Genomic DNA, 22783 nt, shown 5'->3' on the forward strand with positions numbered 1-22783 from the left:
GAGGACCTGACTTTATTAGAACACTTACCTGATTGTATTGAATGCGGCATGCTAGAAACCCAACAAGCTCCAGCTGCTACATATTGCTAATCAGCCTCCACTCTTGTGTGCAACACCTTAACAAGTCGCTTCAAATGCAGCTCTAAATGCCCCAGCTGCTAGTCCCTGCCAATCAGCCTCCACACCTGTCCTCAATCAACACTGCCAAAGGACAATGTACTGGAGAATGATGGTGCTAAGTAAGTTGAGCATCATTTGTTTGTACGTTAATGTTATTCACTTCTGTAAAACGCACATGCAATAATGTCTGATTTTGATACCAAAGCTACATGCTTAGCTCTAAGACTCAGTGACAGTTATTTATTGGGGGGGGGGGGGGTAGTGAAATGCTAGGTATTAATGAATAGAAAAATGCAGTCCCCTCCCCACCGTCAAGAATGTTTGCACATGAGCCTTCCCTTCTATTAAAAAACATTGCAACTCCCTCTAGATCTAAATATTTGAAATAATCTAGAAAAAATATTAAGTTGGCCAACTTCTAAATTGCGTGTGTAATATAGAGCAGAGGATCAATGGTTTCAGCTCTGTGTGGGTAGGCAGACTGTCAGTGAAAGAATGTCTCCATGAAGAACCACAAATGACTTGGTTGCACACGATTCATAACAATATATTGTCCTCAAATCCAATAAGGATGCAAAAACAAAGGACAGACTCCAGCTTGAATCTATGTTTAACTCAGACTCATAGTACATGTGGCAAGGACTACGCCATCATGGATTAAAAAGGTAAATCCGGCTGCATGGTGCCAGCTGATGCCTCCCTCCCAGATGAGCTCTACACTAGTTCATTGCTGGCTTTAAGGTGGACAACAGTGAGCCAACCAGGAAAGCTCTTACTGCTCCAGAAGACCAGGTGCTCTTACTCTCTGAGGCTAATGTTAGAGACACTCAAGTGAACACTCACAAGGCTGGTAGTCCAGATGGCTTCCCTCACCCCCATTCAGAGTGTGTGCCAAACAGCTGACACGTGTCTTAATGGACGTTTTCAACTTATCACAGGCTGTAGTTGCCATTTGCCAGCATGCCAGTGCCCAAGAAACCCAAGGTAAAATATCTTAATGGTTATTTCTGGGTCACACTTTACTCCTTTTATCATTTATTGCTTTGAATGGCTTGTCATTGCTCATATCAGAGGCAGATTGCCAGGATACTGGCCCGACTCCTATTTCCCTACTGCATATCGATCAGGATGCCATAGTGTTTGTTGTTCACAAGGCAGCAGCAGACTTAGAGAAGGGGAATACCTGTGTGAGAATGCTGTTTAATTACTATATTTCAGCATTCAACATTGTCCCCTCAAATCTCTGCACTAAGTCCTGAGCCCTCTGAACTTGGTTCAGCTGTATACATGACATTCTGACAGGCAGACCAAAGGATTGGCAAAAACACCTCATCCTAAATAACATTATACTGGGGTGTCCCAGGGACGTGTCCTCAGTCCTCTGCTCTACTCCCTGTTCACTCACGAGGCGTAACGACCAACAACAAGGAGTCAGCCTGTGGGCAGGAGGTAAACAAACTGGTCTTGTCGTGCCCGAACTACAACCTCTCCTCCTGTGTCATCAAAACAAAGGAAATGATAGCTGACTCGGATGCAGAGGGAACGCCCCAAACCCCTTCAACTGTGCTACAATAGACAGCAGTTTTAAGTTCCTCCTTCCTCAACATAGCCGAGGACTTGTCATAGACAATCAATGCCACCAATGCTGTCAAGAGGGTACAACAACAACAACTCTACCCCTAAGGTGACAGAAGAAATGTAGCATGTCCCCATGTCCTCCTTTGAATAGTATTGTTGTACTACCAAGAGTGTCCTGGCTGGATCAAAGCATGGTGTGGTAAAGCGTGTGATGGAGACAGCCCAGTGCATCACTGGGTCGGTCAGACAGGAACCGTACAGAAACAGATGGTCTTATACTCAAGCAGTCAGAGTGCTGAAAATTTGAGGTGTTAGTCCCACACATACTGTACAATCTCACGCACACTGGGGTGGGTGGAAAAATAGATTTGATGAATCGTTTTTCTAAACGTTAATTGCTAACAGAATGTTGGCGGAATGCAAAAGGCAGAACTTGGAAGTGCATAAGTGCAGCGCCCGGACAGTCCATGGCTTGCATATAAGACACGAGATGGCTGAGCGGGAAATCTGACCTGCACCCTCTGGATTAGAAGCTAGTGTATGGAAGCACTTTGTCTTCTATGAAATTGAAGGGAAAAATGACCTGGACCAGAGCCTCACTGTATGCAAGTTGTGTCAAACTGAACACAAATATTTTAGAAAAATGAGAAACCATCTTACACCTTTCCACCCGGAGGAGGAAGAAACCACCTGGTTGTAGCTGCCAACAAGAGGACCATCGAGTAAGCAATGTCAAAGCTTCCTCCCAACTCTGAAATGGAGAAGCGAATTACAAACTCTATCGCAACTTTTATTGCCAAGGATTTGCCTCCGTATTCCATCATTGAGAAACAGGGTTTTCACGCTATGTTGCACACTTTGGAGCCGAGATACAACATCCCATCTCGAAGATATTTTACAGAGCTAAAAATTTACTAAACACATTTGCACTTCCACACATTGGCATTGTGGCCTATATTGTATCAATATGATGTGACATCAATATGCTGTAAACAGATCTGGAAGTAAACCCAGAGTCTTAAGTAGGTTTACTACACTGCCCTCTACAGAGTGTATCAGTGCAGCCATTTACAAAAAGTGACTCAACAGTTTGACTCTCCTCTCTGCAGATGTTCATTTAGGTATTTTTGTACGAAAGCTGTTTTTGATTGTGGTATTCAGCAAAATTGTTTTTTTTTGTTCTGAAGGATTCTATGCTCAGGATTTTGTTTGAAATCAAGTGTCTTAGACTTCTTTATTTGTGTAAGTGCAGCTTTGTATGTTACTAGTTATTCAGAATATGCTGAAGTCCACAAGCATTTTTCTTGTATGAAAGCTGTGTGATTTTGGTACAGCAAAATGTTTTGGGTTTTTTTGTCTGAAGGATTATATTGCACTGGGCGAAAACCCTGAAAATACAGATATATACAAGGCTGTATTTTTCCCACATTTGAAAAAAAGAGACTACAAAATATGGATTTAACAATCTCTGACCACAGCTGTTATTGATTTCTTATCATGGCACATTTTGGTATCCGTATTTGCCTTTTTAAGCATTCTTTAAGGAACTTTGAGTCACCATTTCCATACCACCATATGCAGTCTCAGGGATATCAGACTCATTTATGAATGCCATACCTACCTTGTTCGTGTTCACATGCTATCATACTCAGAGAATATCTAATGATTCTAAACAATGCTCAATATATTTGATGTAGGGTCCTACATCTAATTCAAAATATGTCAGGAATGTGGACAATATTTGGGGTATGTACATGAAATGTTTCTTGTCCAGATAGCCTATCATGTCCCTAATGGACATTAAAATCTTGAATTCTGATGTAAAAAAAACATTCCTCTTCCACTCTACCCAGGCCAAGATATGCCCAATACATGTACGGTATGACATTAGGAAAATGTACATACAGCCTATGACCGGATTCGGATCATATCGTCTACTTGAAGAATCAGGTTTCCTTATAACTGAAGGAATGTGTATTATATCTGGAGAGTATGTTGCTCAGGAAATGGCATACTTCATGTCTTGTCCATAGCCTACAAAATAATTTGACGATAATTTGAAACCGGAAAGAAACTGTAATTGGTTGAGATTAATACAACAACCCACAAAAAAAGCCACATGCATGCATCTTGTAATGGCCCCTTCCGGAAGGGACCATTCCGCTTCGTGTTTTCTGTGTGTCCTTGTCTTGTCCTTGTATGGTCTTTCCTGTTCTTGTTTCTGTCAATCGGTATATTCAATTCACCTGTGTTTGGCCCCCACCTGTTTCTGTTCTCCTCGTTTCTCAGTGTATTTAGTTCAGCCCTTTTCTCCTTGTCATCGTTGGTCATTGTGTGTATATGTGTATGTACACCTGTCGTGCCCCCTGTGCCCCCTGTGCCCCCTGTGCCCCCTGTGCCCCCTGTGCCCCCTGTGCCCCCTGTGCCCCCTGTGCCCCCTGTGCCCCCTGTGCCCCCTGTGCCCCAGACCCATTGGACTTTTGGGACTTATCGTAGTGCCCGGCACTCAGTTTAGTTGTTTCATTACTTTTGTTTAATAAAAGGGGGAAACCCTCGAACTTCTGCGCTTGCCTCCGTCTCCATATCTACCATCGTGACACATCTGAAGTGCTTACTGATTTTTTTAATGAAAAAAGTTTGACTGTGATCACTGGTTAGATATTTATTTATTAAAACAGCCAAGGAAATATCAACATTAGCAATACACTTGTAAACATATACTATAATTGTCTGAAAACATCCAACAATCACAACAAACACAGAATTAATATTTCAGTCAACAGCATTAATTTCAAAACTAACTATCCATGAATATTGGGTCTATGTCTCAATTTAATCTTTTTAATCATTGGAAAGTTGGCTTAATGTTTCTCTAGTGCTCTCCCTCCCAAGTCTCACTCTGGTGTGGCTAAACCTGGGATCCTTTCCCTTTTTGCGGTTATCATCCAGTGCCCTTTGGCATTGTTGAATGATGCAAGTAAGTTTGGAAGACCACCACTTTGGAGACAAAACTTATGTTTTATGTTCATTGCCGCCCTCCTCATCTGACATCGGAGACTCACTGGCTCCCAGAAACGGCCATGCCTAATAGCCTACTTGCTGTAGCCGATTTACACCTCAAAAAGCACATATATATTAATATAAGAGAGATTTTAAGAACAATTAGAAACTGAGAGTATGATGGAATTATCTCCATCTTCAACAGCAAGCATGTGAATGAATAGAATGTTACTGCTGATTAAGTTTTTCAGCGTGAAAAACCGGAAAACCAACTAAACATTTTCTCAAAGCCAGCACACAACTTAGTTGACATAAACCATTTTTAGTTTGTTACCAATGTGAATGCAAATTATTTATTCTAGGCTTTTGCCTCAGCTGTAAAATATGTATAACAGAGAGTTGCAGCCTACACATAGCTCCAGTGGCAGTTGCATGCTCCCTTTACCACTTTTACTGACATCCATCTTTGATTTTATCTAGTTGATGGATTCTTTAATTTCGTTGATGGTGCCCTCCATCTTGCCTATTTTTCTACAAAATCAAATGAACCAAACACAAAGTTATTAAATGCAATGCAATTTTAGCTGAAAAAGTGCAAAAAGTTTGTAAAATGTACCACAGCCTATGTAGTAGAAAGGGCTAGTTTAGCCTACTAATACAGTACTGTAACACACCAAGCTACATATATACAAATTTCGCCGAACATGCCAGAACCCAGAAGTTGATGCTAACCTTGCCTAATCTTTGTGAGAGGACCTACATGAAAAATATAATTTGGGCTTGGATGCAGGAATTTGCAGTGAGTAGCCATTTAATTTATTTTAATGTTAGCAAGCTTTCTAAGTAACTTCCAAATGGCCTCCAGCATAATTTTTGGCGGGCTTGGGCTTAAGGATCTGCGGCGGTCACTGCGGGAAAATGTGAGCCAATGCTCGGCGCAACTGGGGCCTGAGCATTGAATGGTATTCTGAGATCTGTTATGGTGGTGCCTGCTTGTTGGCGTCTCTTTTTGGGCAGGAGTCTGTTGGTGACCCCTGGATCCTTGTCGCATTCGGTCAAAAAAGCATGGATGCAACGAAAAAAGCATGGATGCAATGATGTCCATCCTACATCTAGTCTTGCAATAACATGGAAAATGCCAAATGCTTCATAGTTAATAGATTATGATGCAGTTTTTCTTTTAACATGGATAAAACTGCCTAATGAACATGCATTTTCTAATGCAAGGGAGGGAAATGTTACTGTGGTGGTAAGACTACCATCAGCCAGATGTGTGTAATCTAAAGGAATGATTGTGTAATTACCACCAGTCCAGCACCCTTTACAATAATTGCCACACTATGTAAATACAGAACAGGCTGTGAAAAATCTAAGTGTTGTTTATAAGCTTGATCATACAACAAGAATATCATATGTATCAAACATTTACCCATGCTTTGTGGGCAAATATGTTGGGTTCTTTATTATTAAATGTTGCATAATGAGTACTGCATAATTGTTTATAGTGTTTATTTTGAAAAACATCTTAGTTGTGTGATGGTAATTCCATCGATAGGAACTCTGAAAGGAGTAAGTTTAGAGACAAAATTCTCTTGGCACAATTTGCAGTTTATTTGCAAACAGAGAGACTCGTCAAAAGCTTATAGAATAATCCTCTGAGGAATCTGAGGTAAATACATGAACAGTCAGTATTTATTACAGTTAGTAGCGGGTGTGGTACGTTACTGCCCAGCTGTCCTATGACAATAAAACACATTCCCTTTGTTCTACTACTACCTAGGGGCAGGCTGTCCTCCCCCACGTGGGTAACTTTTTCAACTCTGGAAAGGACATACAGTATCTGGACAAACAACAGATTCTCTGATAGGTTATACAGGTAGGCAGATTTAGGAGTAACCCTATAATCTGCTGATACCAGTCAATAATGACTATAAACCCCAGATCCCCCTCTCCTACATTCCTTTTCTTATCTAAACATGGGGACTAACTAGTAACCCATTTATACAGGACTAAGTTTACATCAGTTCAAGAATTTCCATAACAGTTGTTAAAGTATTTGTGTTGGATGTGGTTTATGGACATCCTTATTTTCTTTAAGAATGTTTTTAAAGAATGGGATTGTGTCTGTAGCAACCAAACAGAGAGAAAGCACAAATTTAATAAATAAAACATGAATATATATATACACTCACCTAAAGGATTATTAGGAACACCTGTTCAATTTCTCATTAATGCAATTACCTAATCAACCAATCACATGGCCATTGCTTGAATGCATTTAGGGGTGTGGTCCTGGTCAAGACAATCTCCTGAACCCCAAACTGAATGTCAGAATGGGAAAGAAAGGTGATTTAAGCAATTTTGAGCGTGGCGTGGTTGTTGGTGCCAGACGGGCCGGTCTGAGTATTTCACAATCTGCTCAGTTACTGGGATTTTCACGCACAACCATTTCTAGGGTTTACAAAGAATGGTGTGAAAAGGGAAACACATCCAGTATGTGGCAGTCCTGTGGGCGAAAATGCCTTGTTGATGCTAGAGGTCAGAGGAGAATGGGCCGATTGATTCAAGCTGATAGAAGAGCAACTTTGACTGAAATAACCACTCGTTATAACCGAGGTATGCAGCAAAGCATTTGTGAAGCCATAACACGCACAACCTTGAGGCGGATGGACTACAACAGCAGAAGACCCCACTGGGTACCACTCATCTCCACTACAAATAGGAAATTTGCACGAGTTCACCAAAATAGGACAGTTGAAGACTGGAAGAATGTTGCCTGATCTGATGAGTCTCGATTTCTGTTGAGCCATTCAGATGGTAGAGTCAGAATTTGGCGTATAAAGAATGAGAACATGGATCCATCATGCCTTGTTACCACTGTGCAGGCTGGTGGTGGTGGTGTAATGGTGTGAGGGATGTTTTCTTGGCACACTTTAGGCCCCTTAGTGCCAATTGGGCATTGTTTAAATGCCACAGCCTACCTGAGCATTGTTTCTGACCATGTCCATCCCTTTATGACCACCATGTACACATCCTCTGATGGCTACTTCCAGCAGGATAATGCACCATGTCACGAAGCTCGAATCATTTCAAATTGGTTTCTTGAACATGACAATGAGTTCACTGTACTGAAATGGCCCCCACGGTCACCAGATCTCAACCCAATAGAGCATCTTTGGGATGTGGTGGAACGGGAGCTTCGTGTCCTGGATGTGCATCCCACAAATCTCCATCAGTATTAGTATGGTGTTCCTTTAGGTGAGTGTATATAGACACAAATCCCATCATTTTTGCCTTTAAATATTTGCTTATGTTTTTTTGTTCAGCAAATGTCCTGATTTATTTAGACACAGCCTAACTCAGTATTAGGATGTAGTATATCATATGTATAGGACATTAGGTCATGTCTGTTAACCGTATATTATGACTGGGAGATAAATAATAGTCATTATACTATCAGTATTCCAGAAGTCCTGATATCCTCAGAAACCGCATGAGTCCATATTGGGATTCAGTATATCATATTTATAGGACATTAGTCATATCTGTAAACGATATATGATAATTTCGCCCAGTGTTGCTCATTTGCACATAACAGGAGGATGTGGGTTAGAAGTCTTGTTATTTTATATGTTAGTGATTCAGAATATGCTGAAGTCTGTATTAATTTACTATAAGTATGCTGCTACAAGCACCCTTTTCCTTTTGGTTCTTTGCAATGCTGGGATATACTCCGGAAACAATTAAGAGACCACTGCACCTTTTTCTTTCCTATCCAAAAAAGTCAAAAAGGAAGGTCTTCACTCAAAACCTTCCTTTTTTGGAAAGGAAAGAAAAAGGTGCATTTGTCTCTAATTGTTTCCGGAGTTGAATGCTGGCAAATGTAACCTTCCAGTTGACTTGCCGCATCGCTTCCATTTGTTTTAGTAGCAAAAGACATTGGAAGTAAATTCATTATGGATCATTAAAAATATGTTGCTTTGAATGTACAGTAGTCACACAGTGAGAAAAAAGAAATCCCATATAGAAAAAAATGTGCAACAAGATGCATCGATAATAATAATTTTATCATCACATCGCAGCCCTATGAATCTGAGGTGCCTACACTGTGTGCACAATTATTAGGCACATCGTATTTCTCAAGATTTATTTAATTTTCTAACTATCCCAATGCTTTATGTCAATCCAAAATATAATTGAACCTCAAACCTTAATGTTTAACAAAGGAAAAGTGAGTAATGATCTTTCTCAGGGTAATATTCAAGTGTGCACAATTACTAGGCAACAATTGGTGGACAAAATTATTAGGCAACTAAATTACAAAAATAGTTTATTCTACATTTTTAAAGTAAGTGTAAGAAATAAGAAACACAAAATGACAATTAATAAAAATATGACAACACAAAAATATTTAGTGACCAATGTAGCCACCCTTCTTTTCAATAACTGCCATGAGCCTGCCATCATTAGTCTGTCAGTTTCTTGATCTGTTCACAACCAACTTTCGCTGAAGCAGCAACCCCAGCCTTCCAAATGCTGTTGAAAGAGATGTATTTTCTTCCCTGACTGTAAATCTCACGTTTGAGAAGGGCCCACAAATTCTCAATAGGATTTAAGTCAGGTGAGGAAGGGGGCCAGGTCATTATTCAGGCATCTTTGAGGCCCTTGCTTGCTAGCCAACAGTGAAGTACTTGGATGCATGTGATGGAGCATTGTCCTGCATAAAGATAATGGCCTTCTTGAATGCTGAGGACCTCTTCCTGTACCACTGCTTGAAGAAGTTTTCTTCCAGAAACTGGCAGTAGGTTTGGGAGTTGAGTTTCAGTCCATCTTCAACACGAAAAGGTCCAACTACCTCATCTTTAATGATTGCAGCCCATACCAGTACCCCTCCTCCACCTGGCTGGTGCCTGACTTGAAGTGGTGCCGTGTGTCCATTAGTGATCCAGCCACGGGCCCATTCATTGGGACCATCAAAAGTCACTCATTTCATCTGTCCATAAAACCTTTGAAAAATCTGTCTTCAGGTAATTCTTAGTCCAATCTATACGCTTCAACATGTGAATCTTATTCAGTGGTGGTCTTCTTTCAGCCTTCATGACCTTGGCCATGATATCACCACAGCAGCCTATCCACCACGGCTGCTGCTGATGATGATGATGATGATGATTGTGTGTTGTCATCAACTCCCTCTTGCTGTTCCTACTCTTTATCTTCTCTGAGGTTTACAAAGGATGCCTTCCCAACCTTACACTTCATGTTTAACTGTCTATGAAATAATGTTGCATAATATCACTTAAATATTGTGCTATATGCCCAGAGCATATACAGTAGATATTAATCGCACCTTTCATGAAACAACAGTTTTCCAAGCTTGCTGAAACATTAGCGATATGCAGATCTTTATGTTGAGCCCCAAACCCAACAATTACACAATTCTGTTGTTAAGAGTGCTGACTGTGGTTAAAAGCAAGCTATATTGTAGGTCCTCATTCATATCCTCATTGAGAATGCATAAATGGTAACAATATGAAATAACGCAGAATTGGTTAATATCAATGTCCAGAGGCGTTGCTAGGATCACAATACATTTGGGGCTCAGCCCTGCCTTCCCCCCGGGACAGAAAGTACAAGGTTCTGAATGTACATGTTACAAGAAAATTGAGGCGCATGCTAGCAGAATTATAGATTAATAGATCAGGGGCTATTACGTTTTTGGTCAATTGGAGATCCGGGGCTATTCATGAACGCCCAGGCCTAACGATGCCACTGTCAATGTCAATCAAATGATTCTGTGAGGTTTGTTCCATAGTTTTTTCTAGTAAGTGCTTTTTGTAGGCCCTCTTTCCATTTTTGCCCCATGCTTGGTCCTCTGTCTACCACAGCCTTTAACGCAGACACAACTGTCATATTAATTCAGACAATTGAGTCACTGCTTTTTGCTATGTAATAACTTCGTTTGCATCAGCCTGGCTAAGATTGTCCTACAATTGGGACAAAGTTTGCATTAAATCTCTTCAGTCTACTGATTGAACCAAAGCCCATAACAAATAAGAAAATAACATTTTCCATAGAGCTAAGTGTCTCTGTGGCTGACAATGATTATTTCAGAATAGCCATATACAGGTGCTGGTCATATATTTGGAATATCATCAGAAAGTTGATTTATGTCAGTAATTCCATTCAAAAAGTGAAACTTGTATATTATATTCATTAATTGCACACAGACTAATATATTTCAAATGTTTATTCCTTTTAATTTTGATGATTATAACTGACACCTAATAAAAATCCCAATTTCCATATCTCTGAAAATTTGAATATTACTTAAGACCAATAAGGATTTTTAGAAATGTTGGCCAACTGAAAAGTATGACCATGAAAAGTATGAGCATGTACAACACTCAATACTTAGTTGGGGCTCCTTTTGCCTGAATTACTGCAGCAATGCGGCATGGCATGGAGTCGATCAGTCTGTGGCACTGCTCAGGTGTTATGAGAGCCCAGGTTGCTTTGATAGTGGCCGTCAGTTCTTCTGCATTGTTGGGTCTGGCATATCGCATCTTCCTCTTCACAATACCCAATCGATTTTCTATAGGGTTAAGGTCAGGCGAGTTTGCTGGCCAATTAAGAACAGGGATACCATGGTCCTTAAACCAGCTATCAACTTTTTGATGATATTCTAATTATATGACCAGCACCTGTATTAGATGTTCATTTCGGTTTCCAAAACAAGTTCTGCCAAACAAGTGACATGTGGATGTCTCTGTGTTCTTTCCTGTACTGGGATTATAGACATATTGTAATGCAATGTTTCTTGAACTGCTCTTCTGCAGCGATATGCCAATCCTGAATCTACAGTACACCGCCACAGCAAAAGAAAATTGGGGGGGCTTTTTGGCTTCCTGTAACGTCAGCTGCTTTTGCAAAAATAGTCAAGCGTTAAGATGGCTATCTTACTCGGCTCAGCCTGCAATCAATTTTCTGTACTCTCTTAATGAGAACTGAAAGCAGCACCCAATATCGGTTGGTCACAAGGTCACACAGAGTACAAAAATGTATGTGCAAGTTGTGATTTATAGTACATCAAAAACCTATTATTGATTTCTTTCAACACATTTCTAACTTTTTATTTCAAACATGCTCAGTTATGGCAGCAACAAAATGTGGAATATTGAAAGACTCTGTGACAGTGTTTTAATCGTCAACAAAATTCAAAGCGGGCGGATAAAAATGAGACCAGATAAACTTTCATATTTTATTAAAGGAGTTGTTTTCTTTACAGACAGAATAATCCAAAGCAGGAACAGCACAGGTAGCACAAAAAGCCTCTAGTCCTGGACCAGAAAAGTAAACCAAGGAAATCTGAATGAAATCCGCAAACGGCAATTCTGGCTAGTTCTATACATCGAACTGGTGGAAAAAAGTAGGATAAAGCTAACATAAGCAAGAGGATTAGCTGCACTCCAAGTATTCAGGAGTCTGCAATCTTCTGAACCAGCCCCCAAGACAGTGTTTTATAGGTAAAACATGTTTTGTTCACATGCTTTCGTTTTTTTTCACTTTTTGAGTTTGAACTGCACTAGAGAGCGAAATCATTAGATTACTAATGTATAGTCAGATTCATGCTGGCAAGCTGCAGTGGAAGAAATTGTTCTTGTTGGCTCCATTTCTACAGTAAAATCATGGCCTTAGTGGTCTTATCTGTGATATTTTGTCTTGGAATCTGTAGTCTACTTATTTACCATCTAACAGCTGTTCTACAAGGAACGATTGCCCTCAGACCCCTCCTCGGACAATCAATGCCCCTGCTGCCAACACAGAATCCTGTAGGAAACACTGTGAATGTGAAAAATTGTCATTGCAACATTTATGAATACAGTTCAGTTTTGTTTATTCCATCAATGACCTATTTTGCTGCACAGTTCATTTTATTTGATGATTAGCAAACATCTATCTTTATCATGATCTGGTTTCCACTCACATGAAACCTTGAGTTTGAGTAAATGCACATGGTTTAAACATTATAACCTTCTTTATGATTTGTATATTGTGTTATGTTGAGGAACATGGCATGTTGTGGGTTCGATTCACACAGTGGGCCAGTTTAGACTATTGTTAGTCACACTGGAGGAGATTATATACTGAAAAGTTGAACGTAATGAAAATAACCTATTATTGCAGTCTATTTTCTGTATATACAGTACCTTCAACAACAATAACATTTTTAAATGTTAAGTTATAATATCTGGTGTCATCAGTCTATTTGGTGAGTACAAATAGATTTTGTGATGATTCTGTAAAATATAGTCTGCCCTGTAGATAATCCAAACTGATCTCATGATCACATTAGAATTCCTCATTTGTCCAGAGGGAGATAAACATCTACAAAGAAAGAGAAGGTTAATGTTCAGTACCTGTGCCTGACTAGCTTGCAAACCAGATGTCTGTCAAAATAATGCTTAACAGGAAGGCTGGCAATGAAAATCATATTGAGTTTGCTTTTTAAAAAAATATTAAGAATTCCAGACTATGCAAAAATTGTCAGATATATATTTCGAGGTTCTTTAAAATAAAAATCAGCCAAAAAGTGTTGCTATGTTTACATCCCTTTTGGTGCCTGTAGACTTTTTTACGGTTCTTTGGGGACCTTAAAGAAGCAATAACAATTTAAACATAATATATTTTTTGTTAATCCTTTTAAAGAACAATACATTTAAATATTTTGTATTATTGTAATGTAGGCTTTTTGTTGTGTTTATTGACAGGCTGAATCAATTGCGCAATCTCCACAACCAGTAGGGTTTCCTGAGGAAAGTTTGGGAAAATGTAGATCCACATACTAATTTAAACAAAAGTTCTTAATTGAGACTTTATCAAGACACTGTTCCTGTAAATTATAATATTTATAAAGTGACAGATCTGCCCCATCAGTGTCTTATCCCTATTGCGGAAGTGCAAGCTCCCAGTGGAGGTTCACCAACTTGGACAGTATGCACCGGGAAGGCACCAAGAGATGCTGGAACTTTCTGTAGGCAGCTGGGAGTGCCAGCCTTATCCTCCCACACTTACCTCTCATTCAAATAATCAACATGGCTATAAAGGGAGAGGTAAACCCTGGAGATAACAGGGTAGTGGCAGACACTGAATACAACACCACAGCGTGGGACTTGCCTAATGGGACCAAGGGAAGAGCTGCCATGCCCGAGTAGCTGACCTTTTTCAGTTTCGTTCTATTTGCTTTCTTATTTTCCTATTTGTTGTGATAATAAATTGCTCACAGGCATCACAAACAGAATTTGTCTTGGTGTCCTTGCTGTCCCCTCGCAACTAAATATACAGGGTATATTCATGTATGTGTGTATGCATTTGTATATTATACACTCCTCAAAGAAATTAAGGGAAAACGTAATCATCACAGTATAGCACCAAGTCAATTAAACCTCAGGGATATAAACCTGTCCAGTTAGGTAGCATAAGTGATTGTGTATCAATTTCACCTGTTTTGGTGTGAATTAAAGTGACAACAGATGCACTGGAGAGGCAACAGCAAGACAACCCCAAAAAAGAGAATTGTTTTGCAGGAGGTGGTCACAGATAATTGCTCTCTCCTTATCCTTTCTTATTGATTCTTCTCTAGTTTTTCCACTTTGCTCATGTCCTTGTCACTACTGGTAGCATGAGGCAGTACCTGTACTAAGAAACAGAAAGTAACGTAGTAACAAAGCTAGTTACTTTATGGGAACTGTAAGCAGTAACTGCAATTAGTAAATTTTTCCTCAACAGTGAAGAGGCGAATGAAAGTTTAAAATTATTAACTTGGATTAGCAATCACAACATGCCATTGGAACACAGAACTGATGGTTGCTGATAATGGGCCTCTGTACACCTATGTAGATATTCCATATAAATCTGCTGTTTCCAGCTACAATAGTAATTTAAAACATTATCAATGTCTACTCATCAATCTGATTTTATTTTAATGGACAAAAACTCGCTTTTCTTTCAGAAACAAGAACATTTCTATGTGACCTAAAACTTTTGAATGGTAGTGTGTGTGTATATATATGTATGTTAATAATATTCAGTAATAGTTAACAATATGGATACACCAACTCATTCAAGGGTATATTTTTGGTTTTGATATTTTTCACATTGTAGAATAATAGTGAAGACATAAAAACTGTGAAATAACCGATGGAATCATGTAGTAACAAAAAGTGTTAAATAAATCAAAATACATGTATATTTTAGATTATTCCAAGTAGCCATCCTTTGCCTATATGACATCTTTGCACACTCTTGGCACTGAGTGTTTATTGGAGGCTCAGGTATATACAGTGGGGAGAAAAGGTATTTGATACACTGCCGATTTTGCAGGTTTTCCCACTTACAAAGCATGTAGAGGTCTGTCATTTTTATCATAGATACTCTTCAACTGTGAGTGACGGAATCTAAAACAAAAATCCAGATAATCACATTGTATGATTTTAATTTAATTTACATTTTATTGCATGACATAAGTACAGTGGGGCAAAAAAGTATTTAGTCAGCCACCAATTGTGCAAGTTCTCCCACTTAAAAAGATGAGAGAGGCCTGTAATTTTCATCATAGGTACACTTCAACTACGAAAATCACATTGCTGGATTCATTGGTGAATTCCTCGGTAAAATACGTATTTGGTCACATACAAACAAGCAAGATTTCTGTCTCTCACAGACCTGTAACTTCTTCTTTAAGAGACTCCTCTGTCCTCCAATCATTACCTGTATTAATGGCACGTGTTTGAACAGTCACACTCCAAACTCCACTATGGCCAAGACCAAAGAGCTGTCAAAGGAAACCAGAAACAAAATTGATGACCTGCCTCAGGCTGGGAAGACTGAATCTGCAAATTGGTAAGCAGCTTGGTGTGAAGAAATCAACTGTGGGAGCAATTATAAGAAAATGGAAGACATACAAGACCACTGATAATCTCCCTCGATCCGGGGCTCCACGTAAGATCTCACCCCATGTGGTTAAAATGATCACAAGGAAAAATCCCAGAACCACACGGGGGGATCTAGTGAATGACCTGCAGAGAGCTGGGACCAAAGTAACAAAGGCTACCATCAGTAACACACTACGCCGCCAGGGACTCAAATCCAGCAGTGCCAGATGTGTCCCCCTGCTTAAGCCAGTCCAGGCCTGTCTGAGGTTTGCTAGAGAGCATTTGGATGGTCCAGAAGAGGATTGGGAGAATGTCATATGGTGAGATGAAACCAAAATAGAACTTTTGGTTTCATCTGACCGACTCAACTCGTCATCATGCTTTGGGGCTGTTTTTCTGCAATGGGACCAGTACGACTGATCCGTGTAAAGGAAAGAAAGAATGGGGCCATGTATCGTGAGATTTTGAGTGAAAACCTCCTTCCATCAGCAAGGGCATTGAAGATGATTTTCTATTGGGTTCAGGTCTGGAGACTGGCTAGGCCACTCCAGGACCTTGAGATGCTTCTTACGGAACCACTCCTTAGTTGCCCCTGGCTGTGTATTTTGGGTCATTGTCATGCTGGAAGATCCAGCCACGACCCATCTTCAATGCTCTTATTGAGGGAAGGAGGTTGTTGGCCAAGATCTCGCGATACATGGCCCCATCCATCCTCCCCTCAATACGGTGCAGTCGTCCTGTCCCCTTTGCAGAAAAGCATCCCCAAAGAATAATGTTTCCACCTCCATGCTTCACGGTTGGGATGGTGTTCTTGGGGTTGTACTCATCCTTCTTCTTCCTCCAAACATAGCGAGTGGAGTTTAGACCAAAAAGCTCTATTTTTGTCTCATCAGACCACATGACCTTCTCCCATTCCTCCTCTGGATCATCCAGATGGGCATTGGCAAACTTCAGACAGTTCAAACAGGTGCAGTTAATACAGGTAATGAGTGGAGAACAGGAGGGCTTCTTACAGAAAAACTAACAGGTCTGTGAGAGCCGGAATTCTTACTGGTTGGTAGGTGATCAAATACTTATTTCATGCAATAAAATGCTAATTAATAATAAAAAAATAATACAATGTGATTTTCTGTATTTTTGTTTTAGATTCCATCTCTTACAGTTGAAGTTTACATATGATAAGAATTACAGACCTCTACATGCTTTGTAAGTAGGAAAACCTGCAAGTACTTGTACTGCAAATACAAATACTTGTTCTCCCCACTGTACATAATTTAAACATGTGTTTTCCATTAATAAAGCACACAGTGATCCCATGTGAAGATTTAAAAATAAATTTACAAGGTATACTCTAGATTAAATAAATACTTAAACCTAACAGTCCAAACCATCACTGAAATAGAAGTAGTATCATCAAATCTTGAGGGGTCTGTATGAGCGAAAACTGGCTTTCTTAGGTGTGAGTTTGTGTGTGTGTTTTGTTGCTTTATGACCAATGATGGCTGAATGGACCGGATAGATTTCAACCATATTGCTTTCAACCTCAAAGTCCTTTCAAATGATTTTATATGACTAGCAAGGAGACAGGGAAAGTAAACAACCTGAGATTGTGTACACATATACGCACGCACGCGCACACACACACACACACACACACACACATCCTCTGATTCCAGCAGAAATAGTGGGGAGAAGGAGCACTGGGGGAATCTAATTAAAACTTGTGCTGTTCAGTTTTCAGGGCCATAAGAAAAGATTTTCAGCCACAAAGAGAACTTTAATTCTGTTTGGTTAATTAAATCTAAATGCTGTCTTGCCATTTTCTATTGTCAAATTACACATTGGTTTCTGTACTGGTATGGGGACCCCTTTTATTAATCCAATTTCATCAGGAAACATAAGCTATATACACTCACCTAAAGGATTATTAGGAACACCATACTAATAGTGTGTTTGACCCCCTTTCGCCTTCAGAACTGCCTTAATTCTACGTGGCATTGATTCAACAAGTTGCTGAAAGCATTCTTTAGAAATGTTGGCCCATATTGATAGGATAGTATCTTGCAGTTGATGGAGATTTGTGGGATGCACATCCAGGGCACGAAGCTCCCGTTCCACCACATCCCAAAGATGCTCTATTGGGTTGAGATCTGGTGACCGTGGGGGCCATTTCAGTACAGTGAACTCATTGTCATGTTCAAGAAACCAATTTGAAATGATTCGAGCTTTGTGACATGGTGCATTATCCTGCTGGAAGTAGCCATCAGAGGATGGGTACATGGTGGTCATAAAGGGATGGACATGGTCAGAAACAATGCTCAGGTAGGCCGTGGCATTTAAACAATGGCCATTTGGCACTAAGGGGCCTAAAGTGTGCCAAGAAAACATCCCCCACACCATTACACCACCACCACCAGCCTGCACAGTGGTAACAAGGCATGATGGATCCATGTTCTCATTCTGTTTACGCCAAATTCTGACTCTACCATCTGAATGTTTCAACAGAAATCGAGACTCATCAGACCAGGCAACATTCTTCCAGTCTTGAACTGTCCAATTTTGGTGAGCTTGTGCAAATTGTAGCCTCTTTTTCCTATTTGTAGTGGAGATGAGTGGTACCCGGTGGGGTCTTCTGCTGTTGTAGCCCATCCGTCTCAAGGATGTGTGTGTTGTGGCTTCACAAATGCTTTGCTGCATACCTCGGTTGTAACAAGTGGTTATTTCAGTCAAAGTTGCTTTCTATCAGCTTGAATCAGTCGGCCCATTCTCCTCTGACCTCTAGCATCAACAAGACATTTTCGCCCACAGGACTGCCGCAAACTCGATGTTTTTCACACCATTCTTTGTAAACCCTAGAAATGGTTGTGCGTGAATATCCCAGTAACTGAGCAGATTGTGAAATACTCAGACCGGCCCGTCTGGCACCAACAACCATGCCTGACACTCTCAAAATTGCTTAAATCACCTTTCTTTCCCATTCTGACATTCAGTTTGGAGTTCAGGGGATTGTCTTGACCAGGGCCACACCCCTAAATGCATTAAAGCAACTGCAATGTGATTGGTTGATTAGATAATTGCATTAATGAGAAATTGAACAGGTGTTCTTAATAATCCTTTAGGTGAGTGTATACATTACTGATATAAAGGAGATAAATCGAGAAGGAGATAAATCAAGACATTGTCTACAGCTCATTATCCACACAGATCTTTCTATTAATAATAATAATAATAATAATATAATAATAATAATAGTAAAACATTTAAGATGCCTACCTAAAGAGAATTTTGTCTATTTTTTTTAAATAATTACCTTTAATTCTACAAATCTGTGCAAAACAACATTGATCGGAGATACCAATCCCTATCAGTCTACCAGGACATTGCAGCCCCCAGTAAATTAATATACTACATATGGATCATGTAGCTTTTTGCATTGTGGTGCAGTTACTATTCCATGTTGTGATCTCATAAAAACATTATTGTAATCAGTCATGTACTGGGTTACGGTGTAATGAAATCATATTGACCATTTAAAAGGTCAAGATTTTTATCTAATACGTTAGCAACTGGAAGAAATACTTGCAAAACCAGATGATTAGTTGTATGATGACTGATTTAACATACTTTTTGTTTATCATGAGAACTTCAATCAAGCAATCATCAGATTTCTCTATGACCTTTTGCAGCACCTTTTGAATTATTGTTCAAAAACAGCCCAGGACATTTTAGCTTCCTTGGGGATTACAGAATTGTTATGTGTTTATATCGCTTATTCATTTGCCATTTCCCCTAAAAATTCTAATACCACTTCCACCTAATTTTTAGGGGAATATTTGGAAGGGATATGTTGTGCTGCTCACTTAGCTACAATGTTGTCTGTCACTGTCAGTCTCTGTTCCGGGCGTGTGTTGGTTATAGGGAAGCTAATTACTGAAGTTGGCAAGAGTTGCAGCCTAGCAGCTGTGCCATCTTCCTCATGTGTTAACAACTTTGCTAATGAGATCTTTTGGAACTAAGAAGATAAACCAGTTTTTGAGAGTTGAGTGAGATTAGATTTGTGTGATTGTTCTGTGCATTTCATTTGTATTGTAAACCAGAACAAAGTTTTAGTCTCATCCATGTTGTGGTGTCACTTAAGAGATACATTTTTTGTCCTTTTTTTATGTGTTCTGTTAAACAGGCTTTGAAAAAGCTTTATTTTTCTAAATAACAATCTGATATGAGGTTTGTTTTTCTTGTCATTCTACATTTGGATTGATTTCAGCGTCCACAGTTGTCCTGTCCAAGCCATCTCACATCTGGACATGCACACCTGTTCCTGATTCGATTCAGCCTACCAGGTGGCAGTGGTCAGTGATGTTCTTTGCTGCACGCTTCACTGCTGGAGAGTCGTATAAGACCAGCATGGAGGTCAAGTGGCAGCCAATGACCCTTTCCTGTGCAATTATGTTGCAGATTACCCCTAAAGCATAGAGAACCAGACGGAGACCAGATAGCAATGGAGTAGGTTAAGGTGTACATTTCATGCATTGGGCCCGATCAGGATTGACTGGGAGATGTCTTGTTTTTTCAGATGCCGCAAGTCGTGCTTTCCTGGTGATCGCTGTGTCCCCCCACCTGAGATCGTGGGAGATGATTTCCCCTAGGAATCAGAGTTATTCCACCAAACTAACAACCGGTCCTTCAGGGGCAAAAAGGGTGCTTTCTTCTGTCCTCTTGGTTCCATTCTTCATCATATTAGTTGAGCGGAGAGACACTGAAAGATCATTCATGAAATGGTGGCTTGTTGTTTATTCTGGATACAGCACATCTATTTTATCAGACTTTGCAAATCCTTTTTTCTTCTTTGCTCTTTTTTGCCCCCCTTTTCCCTATTCCTCTACTTCTGCCATCATTTAAATTTTCTCCCCTCTCTACATACCACCCCCTCACACGCATTCCATTACTCTCCTAGTTTCATTGATTTGCTCTCCATGGTAAAGTGCTATTGATTGGAGTACATGCTCTGCTGCTACCGAGGCCTGACACGAGTGCTGCAAACTCAAGACTCTTTTCATCACTATTCTCCCTCAATCCACTGCTCTCTCTTCCCCGCTCTTTCAGTTTCTCCCAAATCTAACTGTTTATATCAATTTCTAATCCATTTCTCCGTTTATCCCAATTTCCAATGTTTTATTTTCTGCTGCACTATAAGAGTTCAACACTTCAGATATAATGTACATGATATACCTATTCCGTGCAGAATGGAAGTGCAGATACATGCAATATATGATGAAATCCATCAGGATCGTAGACAGATCACACACAGTTACAACAAGCAGCTGTAATTGTTTTGGGATTTTCATCATTTATAATTTGGAATTAGGATTGGACAAATGCAAGGCTGGACCATGTGCAGATCAATTTCCACTAGAATATACAACATAAAAAGGAAAATTATATATTTTGTAAAATTCTGGAAAACTAAATCTACATTTTGGTCTTTCACACAGGTGGGTAACTGAATGGAGGGGCTTTGTTGAGAATTTCCTTTTGAAGGAAAGGGGACTTTGCTAGCTTCCTTTGCTCTATGGTAATAAAAACTGTTACCCACCGAGAAATAAAACATGAAATGGCAAACATTCATGACATAATCTTTTACTTCTGTGGCCCCAGGTGGAACAGATGTCTGGTGACTCCTTCAGGCAGGACATGCTTGATTTCCTGTATAACTTTACTCCCCCCTTATCTTTTACATTGATGGCTAGCAATGTAAGAAAATCCATGTGACATTTTGTAATTTCAGTGAAACATCCCTTTAAATACATCCCCTTCGCCTCCTCATGTAACTGAGCGTACTGCACAATATATCTCTCTGTTTATCTCAATTTCTGCTTTCTCCCATTTCCATTCCACTCATATTTCTCCCTCACCCTCAAATCAACCTCTTTGTTTTCCATTACTCTTTGCTCTCCCTCTCATTCTCTTTCTCTCCATTCCTATAACCTCATTATGTTTTTTTTTGTTCCTCCCTCACTCTGTCTCAATCTCTTCTTGCTTTTCATGGGGAATGCCCTTATTGACTTTCCCTCACAAGACATCTTTCTTTATGTGTAATTTTTCAGCCGCTGTTTAAGAGTTGAAGGCTAGAGCTGGCGGAGTAATGAAGGGGCTATACTGAGTCAGACCTTCTTATACACTACGTACAACATATAAGGATTTAATGCACAACTTTCTAAATCCTGTACTGGCTGAGCGTCTAACTGTAAATGACCATCTTTACAGTTCATTACATTATTTGTCTTGCTTGTGTTGTGGTAGAAACACTAAACCGTGTGACACTGGCGGTGGGTAACAAAGTGCAAGATTCTTCACTGGGTTGTGAGGATTCTCGATACCACGCTGTCTCGCGGAGACATATGTGATGACGCGATGAGAATATCAACTAGCTAAAACAAGTAGTGTCTCAAAGCAGCGTCAGAAACGTTTTCAGTCAAGACTTCACACTTCCCACACAGATTTGAGACATCTACCGGCATGTCTCTCGACGTAATGACTTGACAACTGCGTCACAGTTTTGGGCAACACTGCCCCCGCTTTTCTTCCATCTTGGCTGAAGACCCAGTTAGCCAATCCACCAGACACAGATGAAAGTGGAAAACAGTAATAGTCACCCCCACAAGCAACGCAGCGCCTCCTTTATATCTACAGGGTTGGGGAGTAATGAATTACATGCAAGTATTTTTTTGCAAAGACATTCTATTAAGGCATTTATACTTTATTGATAGAGACAGTGGGGCAAGATAGATGAGACAGTTTTTGCTCAAAGAGCAGTGGGCCTGATTCAAACCCATGTTATGAAACGAAAGCACACTCATCATTTGTGTATTATTCCCTACTGTGCTTCTCTACAACCAAAACATTATATGTGAACGTTTGGGGAAAAGCAACTGGACAAAAACAAGCAGGTCTGGAGGGAAAAAATAAACAAGTACTACAACAAATACTTTGCATGGTTTTGTTATTTTTATAAGAACTCTCCAAAGAATACAACACAAAACCTGGGACATCAAACCAAATTAGAAGGCTCAACAAAACCCCAATGGTACTTTTTAACTGCCCCAAAAGGAAAGCTGTAAATCCTGAACAAGGATTTTACTTTGCAATAGTCTGGA

At 39.8% G+C, this 22783-nt stretch overlaps 1 long non-coding RNA gene across 2 annotated transcripts; it reads left to right on the forward strand.

The window, feature by feature from the left end:
• Positions 1–156: 156 nt before the first annotated feature.
• Positions 157–21385, forward strand: LOC105006923. 2 transcript variants are annotated; one of them, XR_827478.3, is made up of 3 exons: positions 157–239; positions 19894–20039; positions 20203–21385. It is a non-coding gene; the product is annotated as an uncharacterized LOC105006923 (long non-coding RNA). The 2 variants fall into 2 exon arrangements; XR_827477.3 differs by having other exon boundaries at positions 19894–19978.
• The last annotated feature ends 1398 nt before the right edge of the window (positions 21386–22783 follow it).

The sequence above is a fragment of the Esox lucius genome, chromosome 1 (genome assembly GCF_011004845.1).
Source record: "Esox lucius isolate fEsoLuc1 chromosome 1, fEsoLuc1.pri, whole genome shotgun sequence".
NCBI lineage: Eukaryota > Metazoa > Chordata > Actinopteri > Esociformes > Esocidae > Esox > Esox lucius.